At 43.7% G+C, this 9,485-nt stretch overlaps 1 pseudogene; it reads left to right on the top strand.

The window, feature by feature from the left end:
• The first annotated feature begins 7,633 nt into the window (after positions 1 to 7,633).
• Positions 7,634 to 8,912, top strand: LOC118543028 (26S proteasome non-ATPase regulatory subunit 4 pseudogene; annotated as a pseudogene).
• The last annotated feature ends 573 nt before the right edge of the window (positions 8,913 to 9,485 follow it).

A 9,485-nucleotide genomic window follows, 5' to 3' on the forward strand; every position in this document is an offset into this window, starting at 1 on the left:
ATTGAAAGCTTACTCTTATGATCAATATTACTGCCATTGTTAATAATAATACTACCCCATTTTATTTTAGTGTGTGGTTTATTAAAAGTGCTGTTGTTTGGGGCACCTGGGTGGCTCAGTCAGTTAAGCATCTGACTCTTGGTTTCAGCTCAGGTCATGATCTCAGGGTCGTGAGATCGAGCCCTGTGTGGGGCTCTGTGATGGGCATGGAGCCTGCTTACCTTTCTTTCTCTCCCTCCCTCTGCTGCTTCACCCCCCCACCCCCCACCTCGGTCCTCTCTGAAAAAAAAAAAAAGTGCTGTTGTCATTTCACCAAACAGGATATACACAGATGGTGCTATGACTGAATGTTTGTTTTCCCTCCAAAGTCACGTGTTAAATCCTAATGCCTAACGTGATGGTATTAGGAGGTGGGCACTTCAGTTGAGGCCTGAGGGTAGAGCTTCATGATGGAATTAGTGTCCTTATTAGAAAAGGAGGAAAGGTAGCCCTTTCTTTCAGTCATGTGAGGATACTAAGAGAAGATGACCATCTATAAACCAGGAAGATGTTCTTGGGTCCTCATCCAGAACCCAACCATGCTGACTCACAGCGTCCAGAACTGTGAGGAAGTGAATGTGGATTGTTTAAGTTACCCAATCTATGGTTTTCTGCAATAGCAGCCCGAACTCAGACAAATGGCAAATAAACACATGAAAAGATGTTCAACATTATTAGGTGTTAATAATCTCTTTACCTGAAGAAATATCTTTTCTACTGTGTTGTCCTTTGCAGTTATACCAAACTGCATGTCTTTGTCACAGCCACTCCTGCCCAACGGAGTGCCTACTTCTTACTTTATGCATAACCAAAGGGTCCACTGAAGCATTTTACAGACAAGAGCAGTACTTTCCCACCAATAAACCTCCTAGAATAATGTTTTCAAATGAGGTTCCCAATCCACTGGTGAGTCAAGAAACCCATTGAGTGGGCTGCAACTGACATTGATTTAAAAAGATGAACTAGAAAAAAACAACCACAAGAGATGTTTGCAATATTGGCATTTTTATTTCCATGAAACAGAAACATTCAGAAAGGTACCCCTGTTTCCTTCTCCCTACTTCTCTACCTCAACCCACAAAAAAAGACAACACTTCTGCTCAGCTTCCAGGAGAGAGAGCATTCCTACACGCACTTGCAGCCCCTCTGTAGGCCCCCTCACAGTTGGCCCAAGGAAGAAGCCAGCAGGTGCCAGCTAGTCCAAGAAACTGGAGCCTGACTCACATCCCCATTCAGAAGGAGCTAAAAATGGCGCTCGCTGTGAGCATCCTCTTCTACTTCATTCAGCCTCGTGCAGCGGCAGTCACACCCTGGGCACAGGTGTTCCTTGAGGGGAGGCCTAGCAATCCTTGTGCTCTTTGTCCAGATTTTTGGTCTGCGACGTGAGGGTGAGGCGGGCCAGCCCTTTTCTCCTGCACAGTGAGTTAGGTGAATGGATTAGAACCTACTATGCAGGTCTTGCTGTTCTAGACTCAGCCAGTCTAGAGGTAGTAGAAACCCCATGTTGGCTTCCAGACCCAACCCTCCAGCACAGCTAACCAGACATCCCTTCTATTCCATCAAATACATCTGGTTCTATGTTTTTGGACTGGCTATTGATCCTTAGATATTTAGTTCCCTTGGCAGGGAGCCTTGGAGGTTTGAGGCACCAAAACTCCACTTCAAACTACCTACAAGAAATACCCAAGACCTTGATAATATGTAAACCATGAAATGAGTATGAAATATGTAAATTTCATGAATATTTAAAAACTTAACTTATTTGCTGTAAGACTTTAGGCAAGTTTTTAATCTTAGTCTTGCATATTTTTTTTAAAGATTTTATTTATTTATTTGACAGAGAGAGACGCAGCAAGAGAGGGAACACAAGCAGGGGGAGCGGGAGAGGGAGAAGCAGGCTCCCCGCTGAGCAGGGAGCCTGATGTGGGGCTTGATCCCAGGACGCCGGGATCATGGCCTGAGCCAAAGGCAGATGCTTAACAGCTGAGCTACCCAGGCGCCCCTTAGTCTTGCATTTTTAATATAAGGTGGTAGGACTTGATATCTCCTCCAGAGTGGAGATGATAATGCCCACCTCAAAGGGTGGTAGTAGAGATTTCAAAAGATAATGCATAGAAAGAACAGTGTCTTACACACAGTAAGAGCTTAATAAATGTTAGCTACTAGTTTTCCTATTATTTCTTTCCACTTAAAAAAAAAACAAAACTATTTCACTATATCATAGTACATAGGTGAAATGACTGGGAATTTAGTCCAAAATACTCTCATCATGAATATCAAAGCAAGAAAAATGTGAAGGTCACTAGTAAAAATAAAAGAAGAGAAAAATATGATTCAGGGAAGAAGAAAGTTAAATAAGACATGTTCTAAGGGCCAAGAGAAAGAGAAATATTGAATTTTATGTAGCTTCTCTGGGATCTCATTCTAAAGTCAAGCAACACAGCCTCACAGAGATGTGACTATCAGACAATCAGAACCCGATACTACCACCATCCAGGCTGGTGCCATTTTTACCTGTCAAGCAAGCAACTTAGTGCCCGTAAGGAGGGTTAGTGACACCTGGTTAAACGTAGTTAGTTGAACACAGAATTAGCTCTATTCCTTCCCCAAATCCTGCTAAAATAACATTGGATGAAAAACAACACAGTGTAAGTCACAAGAACAAGGAAAATAAGAGAGAAGACTAACGCGGGCAAGAAATAGTACATGAACAAGCAAGGCAGCTGACAGCAGAAGAAAGCAAACTGAAATCCAGATGTCTGCAAAGGGTAGGGGGAACACTAATATAGAGTCAGCTGGTTCAGTCCACCAAAACCAAGAAAGGCTCGGTAATTGGAGGCACCAAGTATTTTTGACGATAGGGATGTGAAGTGGGGCTCAAAATAGGATTGGTTGAAAGTTTTTATAAGACCTCCACATCCCTGGGGCGCCTGGGTGGCTCAGTCGTTAAACGTCTGCCTTCGGCTCAGGTCATGATCCCAGGGTCCTGGGATCGAGGCCCACATCGGGCTCCCTGCACCGCGGGAAGCCTGCTTCTCCCTCTCCCACTCCCCCTGCTTGTGTTCCCTCTCTCGCTGTATCTCTCTGTCAGATAAATAAAATCTTTAAAAAAAAAAAAAAAAAAAAAAAAAAAAGACCTCCACATCCCTGCCACTTCCTTTTGCAGCCAGCCAGCCAGCCAGCCAGCCACCCACTTTCCCTCGTTCAGGCAGAAGACTGGAGATGTATTCTATTAGAACGTAAGCTCTATGAGGGCAGGGATTTTCACCTATTTTGATTGCTGGTGGGTTTGATTGCAAGCACCTAGAATTATGCCTGGCACAAAGTGCTAAGGGGATACCAGGTAAATGTTGAATGAATAAATGATTGGAAACCCAGAGAGTATGGATACGAGCCACAGATGAGTACAAAGTACTCAAAAAGAAAGATAAAGTAAAAATCTGATTTAAAAAGCAAAACAAAACAACAACAAAAAAACATGATGAGATCTGCAGGCCCCTAGAATGTTGACAGCCGGGCTTAACCCTCCCCCACTCCCAAAGAGTATCTGAGCTCCTTTCTGTGTATCTGAATAGTCCAAGAGAAGAGACCTACAGAAACCAACAGATATCTGCAGTCAAAGACCAAATGTCTGCTGCATCACCACCACCACCACTCAGTAAGCCCTGCACACACACACAGAAGTTCTAATCAGAACTAGCTAAGGATAAGTAGGCTTTTGAGGAAAGCTAACATGAAAGACACAGATAAAAACAAGGAACTAGACATTTTTAAAAAGAAAAACAAAAAAGAAACTCAAAAGAGACAAACAAGACAATAAAAAAAAAGTCTCCAAAAAGGAAATAATACTTTCCCAGAGATGAAAAGATATTGCATCCATATAACCAGAACACTTATTATTAAAAAATAAAGTGTGTATGTGGTGGATGGGGAGAGAGATGTGGCATTCAGAGAATAAAAGAGGTTTTTCTTTTTTTAATGCCAAGAAGACAAAGACAACTATCAGTAACAATATCATCAGAATGTATATCTCTTAGGGGAAAAACTTACAAAGGTGTTGCACTTTGGGGGGAAGTATTTAATTAATTAATAACATTTAATTTGAAAATTTCACAAGTATTATTCATAAAGAAAGTATACAGTACCATTAATATAACACTGAAATGCACCTACACAAAATAACAATATTTATTTTATTTATTTAATTTATTTATTTAGTAGGCTCCATGCCCAGCATGGAGCCCAATGTGGGGCTTGAACTCACAACCCCAAGATCAAGACCTGAGCTGAGATCAAGAGTCAGACCCTTAACCGATTGAGCCACCAGGTGCCCCAACAATACATATTTTATAAGGACACACACAAATAAGAGATACACATCAGAATTAGAATCTTTGTCGATGAATAGGAAGGGAATGGGAGTAAGGAAGGGAACAGGGTAAAAAAAAATGGAGGTATGAATGAAAAATCTATCAATCAAATAAAAGAAGGCCCATGCACAGATTAATAATAAGGGTAAGTCATTGAGGAAAGTCATTAGAAATACGATTAGCTGAAGCTTCTGCACCAGAGTTAAAAAAGGGAGTGTCCCTAGATTATTCACAATTCTTTTGGTTAGAAATAACAGAAACCCAACTTGTGCAAGCATAAACAAACAAACCAAAAACAACAGACTGGCTTACTGAAAAATCCAGGGGTAGTCGGCTTCAGGAAGAGTTGGATCCAGACTCAAATGATGTCTACAACCGTCAGCTCCACTATCCCAAAACTTAGCGGCTTAAAATGACAATTTGATTTTGTTCATGTGTGTTAGGAATTCAGGAAAGCCTCAACTGGACAGTTCATTTCTAATTCACCTGGTGTCAGGTGATGTCTGGCCAGAGCCAGAAGTTTCTCTTCTACAACAGTTTCTTCATTCATGTCTGGTGCCTTGGTGCTCTGTGTCCCCACTCCTACACACACACACACACACACACACTCTCACATACACACTATGCATTGTAGCTTAGTTTTTACTCAACTGCTATTTCTGTAAGCTACTTTCATGGTAAATAACCTGGCACATCTAAAGTTCCTTATTTCTATCATCTCTTCAGTAATTCAGTCTGTTAGCATATACGGATGGAGTATGGGGAAATATTCATGACCTTGCAATTATTGTTCGGGGGCCATAGTTTAATCTCTAAAAGAGGCTAACAGGCTTTATGAGAGTAGAACCAAAAATATAAATCTTGGCTGAGAGCAGATCATGTTCTTCTGAAATTGGAGGGCCTGTAGGCAAAGTTCAGTGCATTATAAAATTATGATGCATTATACAAATGTGGGGGCTTATTAATAATTATGGACTGACCACTGTGTCTGCATGGGAAAACTCTTTTCTTTTCAATGTCAGCATACTATAAAAGTTGTTCTCTTATATTGAAGCCATAGAATATTTGGGAGTTTTATTTGTTTGTTTTGGCAGAGGAATGGAGCGCAGTCCGAAATTCCATCTAGGAAGAGTAATCTGGACTCACGTAAGGGGAATTGGGAGAGAAACTCGATCTATGATCTCTAAATATTTTTTATTGTCTACTTGAATGAGTGGGAGCAGGGGCAGAGGGAGAGGGAGAATCAGGTACCCCGCGGAGCAGGGACCCCACTCGGAACTTGATCCCAGGACCCTGGGATCATGACCTGAGCTCAAGGCAGACGTTTAACCAACTGAGCCACCCAGGTGCCCTCAAGTGAAGTTTTTAAGAAAATAACTCACTTGCCAAGTTCGTCATTAGGATACTTACTAATTTAAGGATGTTAATAAAGATAAGCTTTCTCTTTTAAGTAGGAGGAGTAAGCATGCTATTATGGGGCAGGAGTGCTGAACATTGGTCCCAGTGTTACCAGCCTAAGAAAAGAGGTCAGGGTGGCAACCGGACTGTGAAACATAATTAATACTTGTAAAGGGCTTAGGGCCAATCAGATTAAGAGGCAGGTCAAAGGCAAGATTCATTATTACTGCCAGGTTCCTGAATTCCAAGCCGATTCAAAAAATGTGACCTAATCTACCAAAAGCTTTGGCAGATTTACAGAGGAGCTTGACTGAAGTTGCCAGCATTGTACCCCACAATGTCCTCAAATTGCAAATGAATAGAATTTGGCATATGTCCATCTAGCCCCAGAATAAGAGCCTCTGCTCTCAACAAAACTTGTTCAATTTCCTTGCTTGGCATTCAGAACCTCCCATGATCCGGTCCCGGTTAGCTTTCATTCATTCCTTCAACATTTCATGAGCCCTGTTATGCATCAGGCGATGCTATAGGAGCTGAGGATGCAACAGTAAACCAAACAGACATGCCTACAGGGAGCTTACAGCCTGCTGAGGGAGATAGACCATATAAAAAAGGAAACGTACAAAACAGTGTTAGATAATGATTAAGTGGAAAGAAGATTAAGGCATGGTTTAGAGTGACAGGGGAGACAGCTGCTTACAGTCAGGATGGGGTAAAGGAACTGGTTTATCTTCCCACCTGAAACAACCCAAACACAGACAAAATATCTGAAACAACAGTTTGCAAAACACTGTACTTCAGGTGACAAGAGGACAGTGATCCCTGAGATATTTAAAAAAAAAAAAATGAGGGGAGAAAGTCTCCCAGTGTCCTGTCTTGAGGAAATTTCTAGGCACAGCAGAGAGCAGGGAATTAAGGAAGAGTCTGGTGGGCCCCCTGAGTTGAGAAGGTGGGGGTGGGAGCTCAGGGAGGTCAAGGCAGCTAGGACTCACAGGACAGAGCACCAGAAAGAGAGCTGAACAGAAAGAGAACCTAGAGACCAGCAGAAAGTCCCCTTGACGATGATGATGCATATGATGGGAATAATGAGTAATGGGGAACTCATGCAGATGAAGCAACCACCCAGGGCCAGGGAAAGAACCATCTGTAAGGATTAGAGGTAACAGTGCCAGATGCTCACACAGGGCCAGGAATGGTGCCTCTTCCTACCAGCCAGACTGGGAAACCTCAAGCCTTATGGAGCGTTGGGTAGACATTCAGGTCTTGCTTCAGTAGGGGAAAAATTAGCTCGAGAGTGATAACTGCTCTAATCTTGTTGGATAAATCTTAAAAGCAAGACCTAAAAGGATAAATCTGTTTCCAAGTAACTTAACTATATTCCAGAACAAAACTCAAGGCTATTTATAGGAATACAAAAATATCTAGCACAATCCATCAGAGGCCTCTGGAAGTAGATCCATGCCCAAATCGGTAGTGGAACCATTCAAGACGTCCAACCTTCCTAGTAACCCAGGAAATAGGGAAATAACAATAAGACACCAGGGAAGGGTTTAAAACATGAGAGGAATGTGATCAGAACACTCTTTAAATGAATGCATCTTTATTATATTCAAAATTTTAATGTGGCATGTAATTCTCAGGGTAGTCTTAAGACAAAAATAGTCCATATTTCTATTTTTAGAAATACTGAGATAATAGAATAATACTAGTAATAATGCCAGGATCCTGGCATTGTTGTTATTATTCTCTCAATATTTCTAGAGCAATACTGAAACACTAAAAAAAAGAAAAAAGTGGGTCAATGGAACGAGTTGTTGTTAGGCAGTCTAGAAGAACCAGTCGGGGAGGGAGGAAGGTGGCAAGATGGTGTTGGAAAGCACTATGATTTGCATGGACAACAGTGAGTACATGCGGAATGGGGACTTCTTACCCACCCGGCTGCAGACTCAACAAGACGCTGTCAACATAGTCTGTCACTCTAAGACCCGCAGCAACCCTGAGAACAATGTGGGCCTCATCACACTGGCCAATGACTGTGAAGTGCTGACCACACTCACCCCTGACACCGGCCGCATTCTTTCCAAGCTCCACACTGTCCAACCCAGGGGCAAGATCACCTTCTGCCCTGGCATCCGTGTGGCCCATCTGGCTCTGAAGCACTGACAGGGCAAGAATCACAAGACGCACATCATTGCCTTTGTGGGAAGGCCCATGGAGGACAACGAGAAGGATCTGGTGAAACTGGCTAAACATCTCAAGAAGGAAAAAGTAAATGTTGACATTATCAATTTTGGGGAATGGGAGGTGAACACAGAAAAGCTGACAGCCTTTGTAAACACATTGAATGGCAAAGATGGAACTGGTTCTCATCTGGTGACAGTGCCCCCTGGGCCCAGCTTGGCCGACGCCCTCATCAGTTCTCCGATTCTGGCTGGTGAAGGTGGTGCCATGCTAGGTTTTGGTGCCAGTGACTTTGAATTCGGAGTGGATCCCAGTGCTGATCCTGAGCTGGCCCTGGCCCTCCGTGTCTCTACGGAAGACCAGCGGCAGCGGCAGGAGGAGGAGGCCCGGCGGGCAGCTGCAGCCTCCGTGGCTGAAGTGGGGATCGCTACAGCTGGGGCTGAAGACTCAGACGACGCTCTGCTGAAGATGACCATCAGCCAGCAGGAGTTTGGCCGCACCGGGCTCCCTGACCTAAGCAGTATGACCGAGGAGGAGCAGATCGCCTATGCCATGCAGATGTCCCTGCAGGGTGCAGAGTTTGGCCGGGCAGAATCAGCTGACATCGATGCCAGTTCCGCCACGGACACATCTGAGCCCGCCGAGGAGGAGGAGGATTATGACGTGACGCAGGACCCCGAGTTCCTTCAGAGTGTCCTGGAGAACCTTCCAGGCATGGATCCCAACAATGAAGCTATTCGAAATGCCATGGGGACCCTGGCCTCGCAGGCCAACAAGGATGGCAAGAAGGGCAAGAAGGAGGAGGACAAGAAATGAGACTGGGCGCAGGGGTGGCTGAGGTGCTCAGGAGGCTGCATAGCGTGGGCGGGATGTAGGGTTAGATCCGTTATCTGCAACCAGGACAACCTGAATAAAGCTTGGCAACTTTTGTTTTAAAAAAAAAAAAGAAAAAAAGAAAAAAGTTATTTTAATCGCATTTTCTGAGATTCCCCTGCATCCCGAAAACCATTTTAGATATTCCGAGAACCATGCAGTGTAAATTGGAGTCACAGAGGTTGCAGGCTTGGTATTTTCCAGCCTCACCAGAATCTAAAGCTAAATGAAATTAACAGGTCTGTTATCAGGGTGCCAGAGAAAACTACTTCCATTCCCATCACAACTTAGCTCCCAGGTCCACAGAGTTGACTGCGTCTGAGTCAAAACCCGGTGGCGTAGGCTATAGATGGATAGATAATCTAATCATCGTCTACCAGGCTGCTTCCCTTTCAGACTCTGCAGGGACCTTCTATTTTCTTCAGGGAAGGTCTGGGGTGAGTGGTTGGCAAAGAGAAGGTTTCTGTTGCACAATTAATTACTTAGCATCTAAGGACATTCCACATGAGAGCCAACATCCAGCTCTTCTGGCCGAGTTCTAGAAATGAGCAAGGGCCTGGCATTGCTCAGACTGCCATTACTTCCTCTCGCTCCCGTGGTTTCTGTAAGTGAGAGCAGGGATGC

The sequence above is a fragment of the Halichoerus grypus genome, chromosome 5 (genome assembly GCF_964656455.1).
Source record: "Halichoerus grypus chromosome 5, mHalGry1.hap1.1, whole genome shotgun sequence".
Taxonomy (NCBI): domain Eukaryota; kingdom Metazoa; phylum Chordata; class Mammalia; order Carnivora; family Phocidae; genus Halichoerus; species Halichoerus grypus.